General features: G+C 44.8%; 1 protein-coding gene across 2 annotated transcripts in view; it reads left to right on the top strand.

The window, feature by feature from the left end:
• Positions 1 to 21,944, top strand: part of LRRC4B (leucine rich repeat containing 4B) — a 257,964-nt gene that overhangs the window by 39,107 nt on the left and 196,913 nt on the right. Inside the window, exons 1-2 of one of the 2 annotated variants that reach the window (XM_044282419.1) lie at positions 8,294 to 8,430; positions 8,899 to 9,020. The gene's annotated coding sequence lies outside the window, so the exon portion shown is untranslated. Of the gene's footprint in view, positions 1 to 8,293; positions 8,431 to 8,898; positions 9,021 to 21,944 lie in introns of those variants that run through there. The other variant, XM_044282420.1, reaches the window with a different exon arrangement.

The following is a 21,944-nucleotide window of genomic DNA, read 5'->3' as shown; positions in this document are numbered from 1 at the left end:
ACTGTGCCAACTAACCAAACCTAAGGGCGTTGTCTTGGCAGTTCCCTGGTATTCACTCTTGAACCCCTGTACAGGGATCTGGACATCGCCGCAAGGAAACAGCCAGGCCACGACCTCCTGGAGTAGTCCTGGTGTAGTTGGCTGCTAACCCATGGGGGTCAGAGACAACGGTGCGAAGCATCACAGACACAGGCAAAAGTGTAATCTGAACACAGTCCTATAGTCAGGGCAGGCTGAGTACTTGCGTATTCCAAATAGCAGTTCAAGGTCAGGGCAGGCTGAGTTCAAACGTAATCCAGGTGACAGTTCCAAGGTTGGGGCAGGCAGCAAGGAGCGGAATCAGAAGATAAACAAGGTTCCTTACATGGATATCCAGATGAGATCACCTTCACTGGTTACTAGCTAGGAATAACCTCAAGGCTCAGGCGAGGAGGTAGATCTACAGCCCAGCTAAATAGGGAGACTGATCAGCAACTTAACCAGCACTTGGATGGGGGGAAGGGGAAGCAGTAACTCTCTTAGTGCTGAAGGAAAGTTCACAGAGCTCTAATCCCAATTCACACAGGGTGAGAAGAGTGACGTCCACACCTGCCCGGGACAACAGACTGCCAGTGTGACAGAGAGTACAGGGAGAGTGAAGGGAGAGCGTAGGAGACTGCTGAACTACAGACTATGCTACAATTTATCATTGTGTACATAACTGTCCAGTGCATCAAGAGTCATAGTAGCTAATCCATTCTGTTAGCTGTAGAGGTACTGTACCATCAGTATTAGGCCTCATGCACACGAAAGTTGTTTTTTGCGTCCGCAAATTGTGCGTCCACTAAATAAAAACGGATGCGGCATCCGTTTTTTTGGAGGATCCGTTTTTTTACACAGATCCCTTGTAATAAATGCCTATCCTTGTCCGCAAATGTGAAAAAAGTAGGACATGCACTATTCTTTTTGCTGAAGGGAAACACGGACAATGGACGCGGAACACAAACAGATGAACTATCAGCATTTTTTTGCTGACCCATTGAAAAAAAAAACGGAACAGAGGCCGAGCAAAACAACTGTCGTGTGCATGAGGCCTTACAGGCAGGTCTAATTTATCGCCGTGTACATACAGTAACTGGGCAGTGCACCAATATTCATAGCTAATCTGTTCTGTTAGTGCAGTAAGCCGGATTGGGACTAATTCACACTGGCACAATTATATGCACTGACTGGGTCAGGTGTAGGTATAGTTAATAGTTTTTGTTTGTGACGCCAATTGCAGCGTGCGCAGGGTATAGTCTCAGGGCCCTTTAAGGTGTTGCAACTCACGTACCAGGTGAGGAATGCCAAAGAGGGATAATGTCTCTGTGTAGTGTCAACGTTGTCTCCTACCTTGGTACGGCAGGACTCCTGGATCCTGGCTCACTTGCAATAAATTGAGTGTTGCTAGTAGGAGTAATTGAGGAATGAAAGAGATCCAGACTTGTAATATAATTCAACTTGTCTTTACTGGATGCAGCATAAATCCATACGAGATACAGCATAAGTCTTTTAGGTCCCTGCAGGTATTGGCAATATGTGGCAGGGATCAATATCTCTTCTGCTTCTTATCATACGCCTGAAGAATGTGGCAGGAATCTATGTTCTGCTCTGTCTCTCTTCTGCTTGGTGTGGGCCTGACTAGCTGAGGAGGAATTTGGCTTCTCCTGGTCTCTGGATAAGTACTCACAGTTATGCTCACAGGGAATGGCTGTTCCTGGAGGACTGGAGGTGCTGCTTGCTTATAGAATGTGTCGGCAGATAAGAACCATTTGGCCCATCTAGTCTGCCCAATACACTGAATACTATGGATAGCCCCTAGCCCTATCTTATATGAAGGATGGCCTTATGCCTATCCCATGCATGCTTAAACTCCTCCACTGTATTTGCAGCCACCACTTCTGCAGGAAGGCTATTCCATGCATCCACTACTCTCTCAGTAAAGTAATACTTCCTGATATTACTTTTAAACCTTTGCCCCTCTAATTTAAAACTATGTCCTCTTGTAGCAGTTTTTCTTCTTTTAAATATTCTCTCCTCTTTTACCTTGTTGATTCCCTTTATGTATTTAAAAGTTTCTCTCATATCCCCTCTGTCTCGTCTTTCTTCCAAGCTATACATGTTAAGGTCCTTTAATCTTTCCTGGTAAGTTTTATCCTGCAATCCATGTACCAGTTTAGTAGCTCTTCTCTGAACTCTCTCCAAAGTATCAATATCCTTCTGGAGATATGGTCTCCAGTACTGAGCACAATACTCCAAATGAGGTCTCACTAGTGCTCTGTAGCACTGAGGTTAGGACTGTATCACTGATTTTATATTCTGCTCTTGGGTTTTTATGTCCCAGGTGCATTATCTTGCACTTATCAACATTAAATTTTAGTTGCCCGTTTTTGACCATTCCTCTAGTTTTCCTAAGTCCTTTTCCATTTGGTGTATCCCTCCAGGAACATCAACCCTGTTACAAATCTTTGTGTCATCAGCAAAAAGACACACCTTACCATTGAGGCCTTCTGCAATTTCGCTGATAAAGATATTAAACAATATGGGTCCCAGAACAGATCCCTGAGGTACCCCACTGGTAACAAGACCTTGGTCTGAATATACTCCGTTGACTACAACCCTCTGTTGTCTGTCCCTCAGCCACTGCCTAATCCATTCAACAATATGGGAGTCCAAGCCCAAAGACTGCACTTTATTGATAATCCTTCTATGTGGGACAGTATCAAAAGCCTTACTAAAGTCTAGATAAGCGATGTCTACTGCACCTCCTCCATCTATTATTTTAGTCACCCAATCAAAAAAATCAATAAGATTAGTTTGACATGATCTCCCTGAAGTAAACCCATGCTGTTTTTCATCTTTTAATCCATGGGATTTTAGATGTTCCACAATCCTCTCCTTAAGTATGGTTTCCATTAATTTCCCCACTATTGATGTCAGGCTTACTGGCCTATAGTTGCCCGATTCCTCCCTACTACCTTTCTTGTGAATGGGCACAACATTTGCTAATTTCCAATCTTCTGGGACGCCTCCTGTTGCCAGTGATTGGTTAAATAAATCTGTTAATGGTTTTGCTAGTTCACCGCTGAGCTCTTTTAATAGCTTTGGGTGTATCCCATCAGGCCCCTGTGACTTATTTGTATTAATTTTAGACAGCTGACTTAGAACCTCTTCCTCTGTAAAGACACATGCATCAAAAGATTCATTAGTCTTCTTTCCTAACTGAGGTCCTTCTCCTTCATTTTCCTTTGTAAAAACTGAACAGAAGTATTCATTGAGGCAGTCAGCTAGTTCTATCTTCTTCTATATACCTTCCTTCTTTTGTTTTTAATTTGGTAATTCCTTGTTTTAGTTTCCTTTTTTCCTTTTTTCAACCAGCTTGTCAACCAGCTGAGGCTGATGGCTCAGGCTGGGAATGGAGATCTTTGGTCTCAACCGAGACAAGATCCTGGTTTGGGATCCCTGGAACTGGGAGCTCCTACTAACACAACCTTCCCCTAGCCGGGGTGTCTGTTACTCTAACTAGAACTTCCTCTCCTCCCCATGAGACAGGACATGGGACCGGCCCACTTCTGCTCACAGAGGGGGAGCTAAACTGGAATGTACTATTCCAGTTTAGAAACACTAAACTGACACTCGCTTCCTGGTCACACATTGCTGCCACCTGCTGGTGTACATGGAAAACTACAGCAAATATATAAAACAGGCCTAGAAAATGCGTATAATAACCATAAATTATACAGACTGACAATACACATACACTTAACATGTGGTAGCTGGAAAAAGAGTTTGGTAACATAACTCCGGGATGTTACATTAGCTATAGAGCTACTGTGTGTCAGTATTACTTTTAGGCAGATTGGCCTTGGTATACCATATTTATAGTGATTTGTGGCAAATAAATTCGTAACAAATCAAATTTCCGGTTGAACTTCGGCAAAGTTGACAAATCAAGTTCAATAGTAGTGGTCTTCATTCACCATTGGTGAATAAAGTATACTACTATTGAACTTCTCCTAGGAGTGCCATTGAATTTATTTGCTATTTGTTGGAGGTTTGATCACATCCACAGCTGCTGGCACGTCATTTTTTTTAAACTTAGGTCTTTATTTTATTTATTTGCTTTATTTTTTATTTTATTTTATTTTTATCTATCTACTTATCTCATATCTATCTATCTATCTATTTATTTATCTATCTAGCCCCATCTTGTAGGGGGGGTCCAAATATACAGAAGGTGGGAAAACAAAAGTAGGTGGGGCCAGCAATACCATAGTGCAGAACCAAATACCACAGTGCAGCACAAAATACTGCCACCCACTCCACAGTATGAAACTGTATCATGGTCCCGAGGATGGCAATACAGTTGAATTCAGGAGGGCACCAGCGGGCACTGGCCAGGAGTAGTGATGAGCGAACTTCTGTTTTAAGTTCGGCGTCTAAAGTTCGGCTTCCGGTTAGCGGAGAATCCCGATATGGTTCCCGATATGCAGGGGTGGACTGGGCCGGGGGGCAGGGAGGCAATTGCCCCCCAGGCCGCCCTAAATAAACGGCCGCTGGGCCGCCCGTCTAAAAAAAAATAAAAAAATTTTTTATTCTTCAGGGCCGCACCGCCGATCACCACAGGCGGCGCGGCCCTGGATGTAATTGCGCTGCGGCCGGGCTGTGGGGCAGGGGAGGGAGAGGCGTGTCCCTCCCCTGTTCTTCTGATAGGCCGCAGGCACTAATGCCTGCAGCCTATCAGAGGCCGGCTCAGGAAGCGCGATGACGTCATTATCATCGCGACGCCTGAGCCGGCAGCACACGCTGCTGATGGAGGTAAGTATTTTTTCTTCTTTTTTCTTCTTTGCGGAGATCTGGCACTATGGGGAGGGGGGGCGGAGATCTGGCACTATGGGGGGGGCGGAGATCTGGCACTATAGGGGGGGAGATCTGGCACTATAGGGGGGAGATCGGCACTATGGGGGGGGAGATCTGGCACTATGGGGGGGAGATCTGTCACTATGGGGGGGAGATCTGGCACTATGGGGTGCACTATAGGGGGAGCTGGCACTATGGGGGGCACTATAGGGGGAGCTGGCACTATGGGGGGCACTATAAGGGGAGCTGGCACTATGGGGGGCATTATAGGGGGAGCTGGCACTGTGGGGGGCACTATAGGGGGAGCTGGCACTATAGGGGGAGCTGGCACTATGGGGGGCACTATAAGGGGAGCTGGCACTATGGGGCGCACTATAGGGGGAGCTGGCACTATGGGGGGCACTGTGGGGAGCTGGCACTATGGGGGGCCTATAGGGGGAGCTGGCACTATGGGGGGGACTATAGGGGGAGCTGGCACTATGGGGGGGACTATAGGGGGAGCTGGCACTATGGGGGGGACTATAGGGGGAGCTGGCACTATGGGGGGGGACTATAGGGGGAGCTGGCACTATGGGGGGGACTATAGGGGGAGCTGGCACTATGGGGGGGATTATAGGGGGAGCTGGCACTATGGGGGGGACTATAGGGGGAGCTGGCACTATGGGGGGGACTATAGGGGGAGCTGGCACTATGGGGGGGACTATAGGGGGAGCTGGCACTATGGGGGGGCACTACTAGGGGGAGCTGGCACTATGGGGGGGCACTATAGGGGGAGCTGGCACTATGGGGGGGGCACTATAGGGGGAGCTGGCACTATGGGGGGCACTATGGGGGGCACTATAGGGGGAGCTGGCACTATGGGGGGGGACTATAGGGGGAGCTGGCACTATGGGGGGGCACTATAGGGGGAGCTGGCACTATGGGGGGGCACTATAGGGGGAGCTGGCACTATGGGGGGCACTATAGGGGGAGCTGGCACTATGGGGGGGCACTATAGGGGGAGCTGGCACTATGGGGGGCACTATAGAGGGAGCTGGCACTATTGGGGGAGCTGGCACTATGGGGGCATTTCTTACTGGCACATTATGCGGGGGCACCATGGGGGAGAGGAGCACTATGGGGGTAACTGGGGGCTCTAAAGGGGCTTTTTTTTAAATTATTGGCACATTCTGGGGGGCACTATAGGGGAGAGCAGCACTATGGGGCATCTGGTGCTACTATAGGGGCATTATTTGGGGGCACTATGGGGAAGTGGGTGCTCTAAAGGGGCCTTTTGTATTGGAACATTATGGGGGGCACTATGGCATTTGGTGGCACTAAGGGGGCATTTTTTACTGGCACATTATGGAAGGCACTATAGGGGAGAGCGGCACTATGGGGGAGTGGAGCACTATTGGGGCATATGGTGGCACTAAGAAGGGGCATTTTTTTACTGGTACATTGTGGGGGAGAGGAGCACTATAGGGGCATCTGCTGGGGGCACTAAGGGGCATTTTTTTACTGGCATATTATGGGGACACTATGGGGAAGGGGGAGAGGAGCAGTATGAGGGCATTTACTGGGGCACTATATAGGGGTATTTTATACTGGCATACATTATGGGGACATTAGCTCAACTGTGGGCACTAAGCGGGGGTATTTCATGTACTGTCATATTATAGGGAAAATTAGTACTACTAGGGGGTATTATGGGGAGCTTTACTACTACTAGGGGCTATGAAGAACATGATTACTAGGGCACTATAGGGGCATTATTACTACTAAGTGTGCTCTGGCAGAGAATTATTTCTATTGGTGGGATTTTGGGGAGCATTGTTACTTTGGGGGCACCCTGGCATAGTATCAGCTTAGCACAATTATTTTTGGGGGACATTATCTTTATACTATTAGTGTCTGGGCACAGTTATTTTTTAGAGCGCTGTGTGCCAATAATTGTTTAAGGGGGCACTATCTGTGGGGTAGTAGTATTTCCAGGCGGACTGTTTCTGCAGTATAGTATTGGGGGCATAGCGGGTACAGTATTGGGGGCACTATCTGTGTGGTAGTTTGTATTTCCAGGGGGACTGTTTCTGCAGTATAGTATTGGGGGTGGCAGGAAACTAATGTCTGTTTCTCAATCTCTGCAGTGAAGGGAGATGGCAGAAAAAACATCATGGCGGTCTGGTCTGAATGGAGAAGATGAGGAAAGAGAACGTCTACAACAAAGGTGACATCACTGGATGTAAGAGGTATGTGGTGCTATGTAGGAGAGGAGATGCTCCGGCTCCTCCTCCTGCCATTTGCAGAAGGAGGATTCAGAACTGGGTGAGGACGGTCAAAGGGGGGCAGCAGGCCACGGGCGGGTGGCAGATGGTGGGGGGAACCACAGGCCTTGAGCAGGATCAGGGTAGGGAGGAGAGCGGAGGAGCTTCCTGGCTGTAGCTTGTTATATAAGCAGGCAGTGCAGCCAGGACAGACCTCCCCTCTCCGTATGATGTGTAGAGACAGGCCGCAACTATAAAATGTCAGCTGTACAGTGTGTGTTGGGAGTGGCCTATTATATGTAGGAGGGGCTTTTAATGATGGGCGGGGCTAAAAATGGGCCACTTGACTAGATTTGCCCCCCAGGACTAAGGCTGCCAGTCCTCCCCTGCCGATATGGATTCCGACTTCCGTTGTGGTCCGTGGTAGCGGAATCAATAATCGGCCATTATTGATTCCGCTACCACGGACCACAACGGAAGTCGGAATCCATATCGGGAACCATATCGGGATTCTCCGCTAACCGGAAGCCGAACTTTAGACGCCGAACTTAAAACAGAAGTTCGCTCATCACTAGCCAGGAGCATAAGTGTCTGATGCTTCTACATTAATTAATGCTGAGAGCATCAGATCTTTATATACCTGGTGAGGAGGGCTTGGGCGGCTCCTTGGGCATTAGGGGTCTATGGCAAATCTGTCTTTCTATCTTTCCATTTAGTATCTATTTATCAGCTATCTATCTTATCTATCTACATATCGATTTAGTATCTATCTATTTATCTACTGTATCTATCTATCTATCTCACTATTTGTATGTCTATTTAGTATGTACTGTATTTATTTATCCTCACCTAATTTATTTACCCCCATATTTATCCGCACCTAATGTAAGGCCTCGCGGGCAGGGTCCTCTCTCCTTCTCTACCAGTTTGTAACTCGTCTTGCTCATGCTTATTTCAGTTGTTTCATATTATGTATGTGCACCCCTCTTTTCCGATGTACAGGGCCATGGAATGAGCATCTATTTTATTTCCGTGATGTTCTTCTTGTGCAAGTCCTATTAGCTGTAGTGCACTGCTGCCATAGAACAGTCCATGCCTGTGTCTGCCCTTGATGGATGTTGGGCAGCGTTTGGTACCTCCTCCTCGGGGATGACACATGTGCACATGCTCATAAGAACACACGCTTCTCAACTAGCCACTTAATTACAATGCAGATGTAATCCAGAAGCTCGATCAATCAATGCCACCACTGGCCACATCTGCATTCCTGGGGCTCGCAGATTGTGTATCTGCTGCAGTTACGGGCAGGGTAAGGTTGCCTCCATCCATCCTCAGCTGCCATGCTATTCCCTCTTGGATGTATCCTCCATAGCTCAGCCTCTCTGCCTGCATCCAGCCTCCCCCTCTCCTTGCCTTTTGTTTTGCTCCCCTCTCTCCTCTTTATTTCACTGTCTCCTTTCTCTCAGCTCCTCGGGATCTCACTGCTTCTCAAATGAATGTCTCACTGGCTATTGATGTATTAGTATTCAGTCCATGTCCATCCCAGCTTTACAAATGCTCTGCAGCATCACAAGGGATGGCAGCACAGTAGAGGAAGGATGCAGTGCCTGCACCTCCAGCCTGCCATGAAGACCATGTGCTAATTAGGAATCTTCTCTTCTCTCTGAGTCAGAGCTTTTTTTCTTTGTGTCTGAGCTATAATTAAAAGCGGAAAACCAGCAGAATCCAAGGTGCCGAAGCCTCTGATTCCTCCTCTTTTCTGTCTCTTGGTCTGCAGATTCCTGTCATCCTGTGACCTGCATCTAGCCAAGCTCCTAGAGATCCACAGAACATTGCGGAGGAGAAGCCCTCACTGGATTCTTGCCATGGACTGAAGGCCTTGACATCCTCAACATTAGAGTAAGTGACACTGTCATGTCCTGTGGTGACATTTCCCCTTTGACAACTATAGATTGGATGTTTTGACATTGTCAGTGATGTGTGAAATGCTGGGGGGGGGGGGGTGGAAAGGTCATGATATGTCAGATATGATGTCTCTAAATGCTGATCATATTTGTATTGTTGAGTTTACGAGCTCTGAACCCTTCGATTGTGATGCTGGAAGACAGGTAGCAGAGGAGGGTAGATGCTGCCTCATTATAGGTGTTTATGTATGTGGTCATTGCAGAGGGACAAGAGAATTACATTCAGGACATGGATTATTGTGTCTTATGGTATCAGGTATTTTATCAGAAGCTGAAGACAATTGTTTTGAGGATTGGATCGTTATAGGCCTCGGCCTTGTCCACCTGTCAAGGAACCTTTGGAGACACCATGATGAATGCAATCTTTAGGAGCCGGTCAGTCCAACAAAGTTAGGCACCAGTACTAATATCTAGCCACATTGGCTTCCTGGCTCCTAAAAGTTGCAGTCCTACTTTACTTTTATACAGTGATCACCTTGAAGTTGTAGTAAGTAGTAGAATGGAGAACCGCACTCAATTCAGTAGTCTCTGGTGCCAATCAAGGGCGGGGGACCGCCAATGTACATATAGCGAAAATTGAGGCACACAGATTTAAAGTGTTGCAATCAAACTTTTTTATTTTTAAGTTTTGCAGTAGTTTCATCCAATAGCCCAATATTTATCCTTGGTACAAACAGTGTATTTTGACCAGACGTTTCGGTCATTTCAGACCTTCATCAGTGATCACATTTTTTATCTGTTCTGGTGGGGAGATTCGGTCATCAGGGCTTGTATGTGTGGCTATTGGATGAAACTACTGCAAAACTTAAAAATAAAAAAAGTTTGATTGCAAGTTTGCAACACTTTAAATCTGTGTGCCTCAATTTTCGCTATATATACACCTTGAAGTTGTAGGCCTGGCAGTACCTGTAACAAATTTATGAATGATGCAATGAGTGAACACAAGCCAAAGTGCTATCTGTAATATATAGGACTATCCATAGTAACAGGTATGAAACAGGTTTTTTTTATCCGCCTTGCCAAAAACTACTGTTCTCATGTGTGGTATTGTCATCTTCTGGAGGCATCCTAGTGTAAAAACTGGGCATAGGCATGTGAACTGATAGAAGACAACAGCTGCTGACATGCCCAGTGCCAACTCACCTGCACATCTTAGATAAGTGTGATGTTGTACGGCATTGCAGAGTTTTAGTTGCTTTTTTTATTTTTTCACAAATGGATTTCTCTTGACGTAAAATTATCAATCTCAATCTACAACTTGATTTTAAGTTGGCTGCAGCACCACAACTACATAAACGGGTCATTGCAAAATATGAGAGTCCATGATATCAGCTGGTTACTTTTCTGAAAACCTGACGCTGTTGCTTGAGGCTACAATGTAATGGGCTGTTAAGATTTCTCAGTTGGGTCAAAGTCAAATTACAAACACTAAACAGAGGTACAATTAGTGCCTGAAGTCACAAACAGAATTTCCAAAACAGAGAAGGAACTGAACTCACTATACATCTTCAATCTCACTGTAAATAATCACACAAAGATCACCTCAAGAATACATTTTACAGACCTCTCCTTTTTAGAGTAGATCAGATGACAACCTTAAAAATATCGGAATTCTACTGGAGATTGCATTTAGATAATTACTGACTGTGGACATACTTCTGACTTGTACTGGCAATCACACTCCTGAAAATGACTGAACAGTCCTCTGACTTGTACTGGAGATCACACTCAGATGAATATGACTGTGAACAGTCCTCTGACTTGTACTGGAGATCATACTCAGATGAATATGACTGTGAACAGTCCTCTGACTTGTACTGGAGATCACACTCAGATGAATATGACTGTGAACAGTCCTCTGACTTGTACCGGAGATCACACTCAGATAAACGTGACTGAACAGTCCTCTGACTTGTACTGGAGATCACACTCAGATGAATATGACTGTGAACAGTCCTCTGACTTGTACTGGAGATCACACTCAGATGAATATGACTGAACAGTCCTCTGACTTGTACTGGAGATCACACTCAGATAAACGTGACTGAACAGTCCTCTGACTTGTACTGGAGATCACACTCAGATGAATATGACTGTGAACAGTCCTCTGACTTGTACTGGAGATCACACTCAGATGAATATGACTGTGAACAGTCCTCTGACTTGTACTGGAGATCACATTCAGATGAATATGACTGAACAGTCCTCTGACTTGTACTGGAGATCACACTCAGATGAATATGACTGAACAGTCCTCTGACTTGTACTGGAGATCACACTCAGATGAATATTACTATGAACAGTCCTGACTTGTACTTGAGATCACACTCAGATGAATATTACTATGAACAGTCCTCTGACTTGTACTGGAGATCACACTCAGATGAATATGACTGAACAGTCCTCTGACTTGTACTGGAGATCACACTCAGATGAATATTACTATGAACAGTCCTGACTTGTACTTGAGATCACACTCAGATGAATATGACTATGAACAGTCCTCTGACTTGTACTAGTGATCACACTCAGATGAATATGACTATGAACAGTCCTCTGACTTGTACTAGTGATCACACTCAGATGAATGTGACTGTGAACAGTCCTCCTACTGCTACTGAAGAGCACACTCAGATGAATATGTCTGTGAACGGACTTCTGATTTGTACTGGAGATCACATTGGGACCAGATCACATCATACTCAAATCACAAGGACTGTGTACGTAATTCTGTCATGTGCTAGTAATCACACTAATCACACTCAAATCACTGTAGCGTGAAAAATCTCTGACCTGTAGAGATCACCTGGACAAGGGCATTGGTAGGGTCTATAAAGATCAGGAACACAAGCCCTGAGGCATATGTTTTGCCCCTCACCCCAAAAATAAGACAAACATATACACACAGGTCACACTACCTTACTGAACAAAATCCGGTATGCCAAGTTCAATTTTACCACTATAGAAGGGCCAAAAAATACTGCCACAGCATGATGATTACATATTACTACCACCGATTGACTGAATAATCCTCCCATACCACCACTGAATAAAAACCACAATGCTATGAACAGAAATACCACTATATGGTGACCATACAGGCTGCCTGGAGACCATATAAGCAGTGGTGTAACTAGAACTGACTGGGCCCCACAACAATTTTTTGAGCGGGCCCTCCACCCTATCCTCCATCCCTTTAATGTAGACTTGAGACCGGACAGAAAAAAAATACTCACTTCACACCTGCAGGCGCCAGTAGAAGAAGAATAGACAGTGGTAACTCCAGTGCTAGGACTAGGAGCACTATACTCACCACTCCCTGGGCCCTGAAAATAAATCCATTTGTCCTCCTCTCAGGCCCCTTCTTGAGTTTGAGCCCTGTAGCAGTCGCTTCCCCTGCTTCCATGGTAGCTACGCCCCTGTACATATAAGTGAATCCTGTAAAGCTAGACTATGTGATTGGAGTGCTAACATGTTTCTATTCTTTTCCATGTGACCCAGACTTCCATGAAGGCTTGACTCGTAATAATGGTGAAATAACACCCGCTTTTTGCCCCATACAGTAATAGTACCCTGTTTTGTGCCCCACATAACCCCCTTTAGGCCCTACAAAGCAAAAGTGGACCCCAAACAGTAATTTTGCCCACCTATAGGACCCACACAGCACCCCTTATTGCCTCCTTTAGTATTATAGAGACATTCTCAACATGTTTCCAACCTCCCATAGGCCACTGGCCTAAAGTGGAAGGGCAGGGAACCAATGGCTCTCTGATTTACACTAGTTTTTATCTGGATCCATGTACTGAGAACAGACAGTGATGCTTGCCCGAGATGCCCAGTGTTAGTGAAGCCATTGCTGTGCAGAGACTTTTGACTTATTACTAGAGGTGCAATAAAGGGGTTGTTCAGGCCTTTAATATTGAAGGCCTAGCCTCAGAATAGGTTATCAATATCAGTTCGGTGGGGGTCCGACACCTGGCACCCCCACGATTAGCTGTATGAGGAGATGGCACACGCAGTGCACACATGCCGTTGCCCTTCTCTCTTCCTGTTCATCGCTGCTGTCTATGGTCCTATTATAGTACAGACGGTCGCAAATGTCATTGCGACCTCCTGTTCTGGGTCTCATAGTCTCATGGTGTTGTGATGACGTTATCACGGCAGGTCACAGGCATGTGACCCAGCGCAAGAGGTCACGGTGATGTAATCGTGAAAATCCTGCACCTTAGCACTGTATCATGGAACTCGGGCCTGGCGGCCCTTAGTCTATGAGGCTAAATGGCGGGGCGCAGGAGCCAATAGTTACTGTTCTTTTTGCTCAACCCTGATCAGTACCAGATAATCCGCGGCTCAGTACTGGTCCGTGGCCCGGTGGTTAAGGACCTCTCTGTTAAGGCTTTTGACACCTCCAGCAACTCAAACCACATAGTAGATGAGTTAGGAGGAACACAATGGCAATACAATGTGAAGCAACCAACTACAAATCAATAACATGGACATCCAGCAGGACAATAGTCCTTAGACTCCAACGCATTTTGCCCCAATAGCTTCATCTGTGGGTACTCAATACCCCTAGTATTTGCTGTGGGGTCCAGTCATTTCTAGTTACGCCACTGCCAGTGTTGATGGTACTCACTCAATACTCAGTACCCTCAGAAGAAACAGTCAGAGGTAAAACAATATCCAATTTTTTCAACTATCTGCATCTTACTTGTTTTAAAACTTACTACTGGTCGTCTATACATATGATTATAACGGCTGGATGTACTGGTATTAAATTGCCATGGGTGACAATTAATTTACTTTATATCTCATGCCACCTAGCATGCAATCTATTTTTATGGTTACGAGTCTCTCTGGCATGTTACCCCATTAGATGTACTACAAAGTTACTATTATTATTGTAATTAATTTTATTCTGTGTAAAGTGATCATGGATTTAGGCAGATACAGTCACTTCTGACATTGTTTGTAACTGTTTATAATTGGATTTTTTGTGCTTTATATAATAAAGAATTAATTACAATGCATATTTCCTAATTATATCAGGAGGATATATAGGCGTTGAACCATATAAAATACTTGAAAGGGATAAACAACACATTTTACAATTACTTTAACCACTTCAGCCCCGCTAGGTGAAACCCCCTTCATGACCAGAGCACTTTTTACACTTCGGCACTACACTACTTTCACCGTTTATCGCTCGGTCATGCAACTTACCACCCAAATGAATTTTACCTCCTTTTCTTCTCACTAATAGAGCTTTCATTTGGTGGTATTTCATTGCTGCTGGCATTTTTACTTTTTTTGTTATTAATCAAAATGTAACGATTTTTTTGCAAAAAAATGACATTTTTCACTTTCAGCTGTAAAATTTTGCAAAAAAAACGACATCCATATATAAATTTTTCGCCAAATTTATTGTTCTACATGTCTTTGATAAAAAAAAAATGTTTGGGCAAAAAAAAAAAATGGTTTGGGTAAAAGTTATAGCATTTACAAACTATGGTACAAAAATGTGAATTTCCGCTTTTTGAAACAGCTCTGACTTTCTGAGCACCTGTCATGATTCCTGAGGTTCTACAATGCCCAAACAGTAGAAAAACCCCACAAATGACCCCATTTCGGAAAGTAGACACCCTAAGGTATTCGCTGATGGGCATAGTGAGTTCATAGAACTTTTTATTTTTTGTCACAAGTTAGCGGAAAATGATGATGATTTTTATTTTTTTATTTTTTCTTACAAAGTCTCATATTCCACTAACTTGCGACAAAAAATAAAAAATTCTAGGAACTCACCATGCCCCTCACGGAATACCTTGGGGTGTCTTCTTTCCAAAATGGGGTCACTTGTGGGGTAGTTATACTGCCCTGGCAATTTAGGGGCCCAAATGTGTGAGAAGAACTTTGCAATCAAAATGTGTAAAAAATGACCGGTGAAATCCAAAAGGTGCACTTTGGAATATGCGCCCCTTTGCCCACCTTGGCAGCAAAAAAGTGTGACACATCTGGTATCGCCGTACTCAGGAGAAGTTGGGGAATGTGTTTTGGGGTGTCATTTTACATATACCCATGCTGGGTGAGAAAAATATCTTGGTCAAATGCCAACTTTGTATAAAAAAATGGGAAAAGTTGTCTTTTGCCAAGATATTTCTCTCATCCAGCATGGGTATATGTAAAATGACACCCCAAAACACATTCCCCAACTTCTCCTGAGTACGGCGATACCAGATGTGTGACACTTTTTTGCAGCCAAGGTGGGCAAAGGGGCACATATTCCAAAGTGCACCTTTCAGATTTTGCAGGCCATTTTTTACACATTTTGATTGCAAGGTACTTCTCACACATTTGGGCCCCTAAATTGCCAGGGCAGTATAACTACGCCACAAGTGACCCCATTTTGGAAAGAAGACACCCCAAGGTATTCCGTGAGGGGCACTGGCGAGTTCCTAGAATTTTTTATTTTTTGTCACAAGTTAGCGGAAAATTATGATTTTTTTTTTTCTCTTTTTTCCTTACAAAGTCTCATATTCCACTAACTTGCGACAAAAAATAAAAAAATCTAGGAACTCGCCATGCCCCTCACGGAATACCTTGGGGTGTCTTCTTTCCAAAATGGGGTCACTTGTGGCGTAGTTATACTGCCCTGGCAATTTAGGGGCCCATATGTGTGAGAAGTACTTTGCAATCAAAATCTGTAAAAAATGACCGGTGAAATCCGAAAGGTGCACTTTGGAATATGTGCCCCTTTGCCCACCTTGGCATCAAAAAAGTGTCACACATCTGGTATCGCCGTACTCAGGAGAAGTTGGGGAATGTGATTTGGGGTGTCATTTTACATATACCCATGCTGGGTGAGAGAAATATCTTGGCAAAAGACAACTTTTCCCATTTTTTTATACAAAGTTGGCATTTGACCAAGATATTTTTCTCACCCAGCATGGGTATATGTAAAATGACACCCCAAAACACATTGCCCAACTTCTCCTGAGTACGGCGATACCAGATGTGTCACACTTTTTTGCTGCCAAGGTGGGCAAAGGGGCACATATTCCAAAGTGCACCTTTCGGATTTTGCAGGGCATTTTTTACACATTTTGATTGCAAAGTTCTTCTCACACATTTGGGCCCCTAAATTGCCAGGGCAGTATAACTACCCCACAAGTGACCCCATTTTGGAAAGAAGACACCCCAAGGTATTCCGTGAGGGGCATGGCGAGTTCCTAGAATTTTTTATTTTTTGTCGCAAGTTAGTGGAATATGAGACTTTGTAAGGAAAAAAGAAAAAAAAAGAAAAATCATCATTTTCCGCTAAATTGTGACAAAAAATAAAAAATTCTAGGAACTCGCCGTGCCCCCACGGAATACCTTGGGGTGTCTTCTTTCCAAAATGGGGTCACTTGTGGCGTAGTTATACTGCCCTGGCAATTTAGGGGCCCAAATGTGTAAGAAGTACCTTGCAATCAAAATGTGTAAAAAATGGCCTGCGAAATCCGAAAGGTGCCCCTTTGCCCACCTTGGCTGCAAAAAAGTGTCACACATGTGGTATCGCCGTACTCAGGAGAAGTTGGGCAATGTGTTTTGGGGGGTCATTTTACATATACCCATGCTGGGTGAGAGAAATATCTTGGCAAAAGACAACTTTTCACATTTTTTTATACAAAGTTGGCATTTGACCAAGATATTTTTCTCACCCAGCATGGGTATATGTAAAATGACACCCCAAAACACATTCCCCAACTTCTCCTGAGTACGGCGATACCACACGTGTGACACTTTTTTGCAGCCTAGATGCGCAAAGGGGCCCAAATTCCTTTTAGGGGGGCATTTTTAGACATTTGGATCCCAGACTTCTTCTCACACTTTCGGGCCCCTAAAAAGCCAGGGCAGTATAAATACCCCACATGTGACCCCACTTTGGAAAGAAGACACCCCAAGGTATTTAATGAGGGGCATGGCGAGTTCCTAGAATTTTTTTTTTTTTTGCATAAGTTAGCGGATATTGATTTTTTTTTGTCACAAAGTCTCACTTTCCGCTAACTTAGGACAAAAATTTCAATCTTTCATGGACTCAATATGCCCCTAACGGAATACCTTGGGGTGTCTTCTTTCCAAAATGGGGTCACATGTGGGGTATTTATACTGCCCTGGCTTTTTAGGGGCCCTAAAGCGTGAGAAGAAGTCTGGAATATAAATGTCTAAAAATGTTTACGCATTTGGATTCCGTGAGGGGTATGGTGCGTCCATGTGAGATTTTATTTTTTGACACAAGTTAGTAGAATATGAGACTTTGTAAGAAAAAACAAAAACAAAAACAAACAAAAAATTTCCGCTAACTTGTGCCAAAAAAAATGTCTGAATGGAGCCTTACCAGGGTGGGGGGGTGATCAATGACAGGGGGGTGATCAATGACAGGGGGGTGATCACCCATATAGACTCCCTGATCACCCCCCTGTCACTGATCACCCCCCCTGTAAGGCTCCATTCAGACATCCGCATGATTTTTTACGGATCCATGGATACATGGATCGGATGCACAAAACGCATGCGGACGTCTGAATGGAGCCTTACAGGGGGGTTATCAATGACAGGGGATGATCAGGGTGATCACCCCCCTGTCACTGATCACCCCCCCTGTAAGGCTCCATTCAGACATCCGCATGATTTTTTACGGATCCATGGATACATGGATCGGATCCACAGAACGCATGCGGACGTCTGAATGGAGCCTTACAGGGGGGTTATCAATGACAGGGGGTGATCAGGGTAATCACCCCCGTCACTGATCACGCCCCCTGTAAGGCTCCATTCAGACGTCCGCATGATTTTTACGGATCCATGGATACATGGATCGGATCCGTAAAAATCATGCGGACGTCTGAATGGAGCCTTACAGGGGGGTGATCAATGACAGGGGGGTGATCAATGACAGGGGGTGATCAGGGAGTGTATATGGGTGATCACCCGCCTGTCATTGATCACCCCCCTGTAAGGCTCCATTCAGACGTCCGTATGCTTTTTGCGGATCCGATCCATGTATCCGTGGATCCGTAAAAATCATACGGACGTCTGAACGGAGCCTCACAGGGGGGTGATCAATGACAGGGCGGTGATCAATGACAGGGGGGTGATCAGGGAGTTTATATGGGGTGATCATGGGTGATCAGGGATTTATAAGGGGTTAATAAGTGACGGGGGGGGGTGTAGTGTAGTGTAGTGTGGTGTTTGGTGCGACTGTACTGACCTACCTGAGTCCTCTGGTGGTCGATCCTAACAAAAGGGACCACCAGAGGACCAGGTAGGAGGTATATTAGACGCTGTTATGAAAACAGCGTCTAATATACCTGTTAGGGGTTAAAAAATTCGGATCTCCAGCCTGCCAGCGAGCGATCGCCGCTGGCAGGCTGGAGATCCACTCGCTTACCTTCCGTTCCTGTGAGCGCGCGCGCCTGTGCGCGCGCGTTCACAGGAAATCTCGCGTCTCGCGAGAAGACGCGTATATGCGTCCAGGAGGAATAAAGCAACCACCTCCCGGACGCATATACGCGTACAGCGGTCGGGAGGTGGTTAACAATGCCACTAATTTAATCTCTCAGTCCCGCATAAAAAAATAGGAGAGAGACACAAAGTACTGTACACTGATGAAGAATGGCTCACATCCCTTAAAGGGAATGTGTCATCAGAAAATGACCTATTGTTTAAATCAAATTTTTATGTTTAACATATTTTTGGTGATTATTTTAAATTTTCCATGTCACTATCTATATTTAAACAAAACCCATAACATCCTGCAGTTTTTATACTGGCCACTAAGCCTAATAATAGGCTCCCTCCTGGGTCTAAACAGATCACATTACTGCAGTTATCTGCTTATCTGTCATTCTAATCCTGCCTGTGATGATATCATCTCTGTGTATAGATAAGACAGTATCCACCATTTAAACAAAACCCATAAAATCCTGCAGTTTTCGCACAGGCCACTATACCTAATAACAAGCGCCACTTCTTGGTCTGTACAGATCACTTTACTGCAGTTATCTGCTTATCTGTCATTCTAATCCTGCCTGTGATGATATCACCGTTGTGTATAGATAAGACCGGATCCACCATTCACAAAAGGTGATTGTCGATGCTTATCTATTCTCTCCTTGTACAATGACCTCCGCACAGGTCACAGAACATGCCCAGAAAACTCTCCCATAGAAGTCAATGAGGTCCCCTTCAGTCTATTGTGTCTATGGACCATGGGGCGGCCATAAAGCAATTTTCTTAATGCTTTCTAAATGCTGTTAGGAACAGCTTAGGCAAGATTGCTACCCCCATAATGATATTCTTGAAATAAAAATAAATTGCAATCAGAAAATAAAAATACATTAGATAAAAATAATATACATTACTATCTGGTTTTAACTGGCAGAAAAACATTTTGGTGACACATTTCCTCTAAATGATTTGAAAAGTACCACCAGCACCAAGCATATAGAAGTATACCAAAAAATTCTACTATGATGGTGTGTTACTCCCTACAGATCTAAATAGTGTTGGAGAGGTGGCACTTCATGGAACCTAGCCCTAGCACTATTAAAACGGAGGATTCTACACTTGCCTCCTAATGCACACAGCCTTCTTTCCCACTTTTCCCAAAGCAGTAAGACTGTCAATGGCACAAAAATTGGAAATCACTATCTAATTCAAGAAATCATACTCAAAATCAACACAAATTACACTTTCAAAAGGATGTTAGCATACATGCATCCTCTTTGAAATGCAAAATTGAGGAGGATTCCATATAAAGCTAATAGCTTGTTATACCACTCTCCAAAAATATCTCCCACAATGAATGTGAACAGACCCCTGAATCACACTCAGATTAACATTACTTTGTACAGACGTTTGACTTGTCACTCATAGTAACATAGGGGCCCATTTATAAAGACCAACGTTTTAGACGCCGGTCTTAATAAAGCCCCACAACTGGCGGAGGATCCGCTGAAGTTATGAAGAGGCGCCGGACTCTCCATAACTTCGGGAACATACATCGCCACTACGGAGGGGTCTTACATTTAGACCTTTTTCTGCGCCTAAAACGGGCATAGAGAATAGTAAATGAGACTAGCCTACCGGCCCGTTCCCTTGCCTGCCCAACGCCCACAATTTTTGACCTGATGGCATTTTTACACCTAACCGTTGTGCCACCATCTGCGCCTGAAATACACCTAATATAAGCGTATTTCAGTATAATAAATGACTCCCATAGTGTAAAAGGCTGAAATAAAAAATGTGTCCATCCAGTTCAGCCTGTTATACTGCAAGTTGATCCAGAGAAAGGCAAAAAAAAAAAATAAGGTGGAAACCAATTTTTCTCATTTTAGGGGAAACAATTCCTTCCCGACTCCAATCAGGCAATGTGAGTTTTTATTAAAGGTAAATGTGTATGTGTGTAGCAGAGCTTTATGTGTGTAGCAGAGATGTATGTGTGTAGCAGAGCTTTATGTGTGTAGCAGAACTGTATATGTGTAGCAGAACTGTATGGGTGTAGCAGAGCTGTATGGGTGTAGCAGAACTGTATGGGTGTAGCAGAGCTGTATGTGTGTTGCAGAGCTTTATGTGTGTAGCAGAACTGTATGGGTGTAGCAGAGCTTTATGTGTGTAGCAGAACTGAAAATGTGTAGCAGAACTGTATGGGTGTAGCACAGCTGTATGGGTGTTGCAGAGCGGTTTGTATGTAACATAATTGTTTGTGTGTAGCAGACCTGTATGTGTGTGTAGTAGAGCTGTGTGTGTTTGTAGCAGGGCAGTATAGAGCTGTAACTGTGTATTGCAGTGCTGTGTGTGTATAGCGACGTTGTGTGTGTACCAGAACTGTGTGTCGCAGACAAATACTTAAATAACAAGAAGCATGGCAGGACACAACAGAGCATTGACAGTAGACACATTTATTTAGACACGCACCATTGCTGGTTGTTACAATGGTCAGCAGATGACACAGTAAAGGTAACAGGAGCTTACCAAAACTATTTTTCTAAAGTGAATAACCCTAATTTTGATAATCTTTCAGGGTACTGTAGTCCATCAATTCCAATTATTACTTTAGTTGCCCTCCTCTGAACCCTCTCCAGCTCTGCTATGTCTGTCTTGTTCACAGGAGCCCAGAACTGTACACAGTCCTCCATGTGTGGTCTGACTAGTGATTTGTAAAGGGGTAGGACTATGTTCTCATCACGGGCATCTATGCCCCTTTTGATGCAACTGTAACGGATCTCCTGGCACCCCGACCGGGTACCTCCGTCGATAGATGCTCCTAGTGCTTTCCGAGGACTCCAAGCACTCCACTTGACACCGTACGCCCTGCAGACCCCACGAACCGCCGCAGCTTGGTTGGGGTCTCACCGTCCTCCACCCACGCTGGACCTACGACAAGGCTCCAGGCTCCAGTGGGTGAACCTCTCCTACAGCCAGAGAGCAGGAACAGCTCTTACAAGAGCTAGTAGTTATGCCAGGGGAGTATAGCAAATCTTCAGCGTATAGCAATCCCCCAGTTTGATCAGTTATCCAAACACCAGTCTCAGCATGATGAAGGATAAAACAGGAACCCTTTATTGAGGGCTACCCGCCCGTATTTATGCAGGTCCCCATCTGGTGGCCACGCCCTTAGGGGACCAGAATGGAGACTGCGACACAGTACAGATATGCAGAAATTCAGGATACACAGACACAACACATCCCCACAATGCATCATGGTTTCCTCCTCTCTGCCTGGCGACACCCGAGGAGCAATCCAATTATGTCTCAGGACAAAGGGAAAACACCAATACATATGTGGGAACAACAGGACAGGAATCACCACCCAAATACA

This window comes from Bufo gargarizans, chromosome 2 (genome assembly GCF_014858855.1).
Source record: "Bufo gargarizans isolate SCDJY-AF-19 chromosome 2, ASM1485885v1, whole genome shotgun sequence".
Lineage (NCBI taxonomy): Eukaryota > Metazoa > Chordata > Amphibia > Anura > Bufonidae > Bufo > Bufo gargarizans.
Note: the sequence above shows the minus strand (reverse complement) of the source record. Positions and strands in the feature narration are given on the sequence as shown.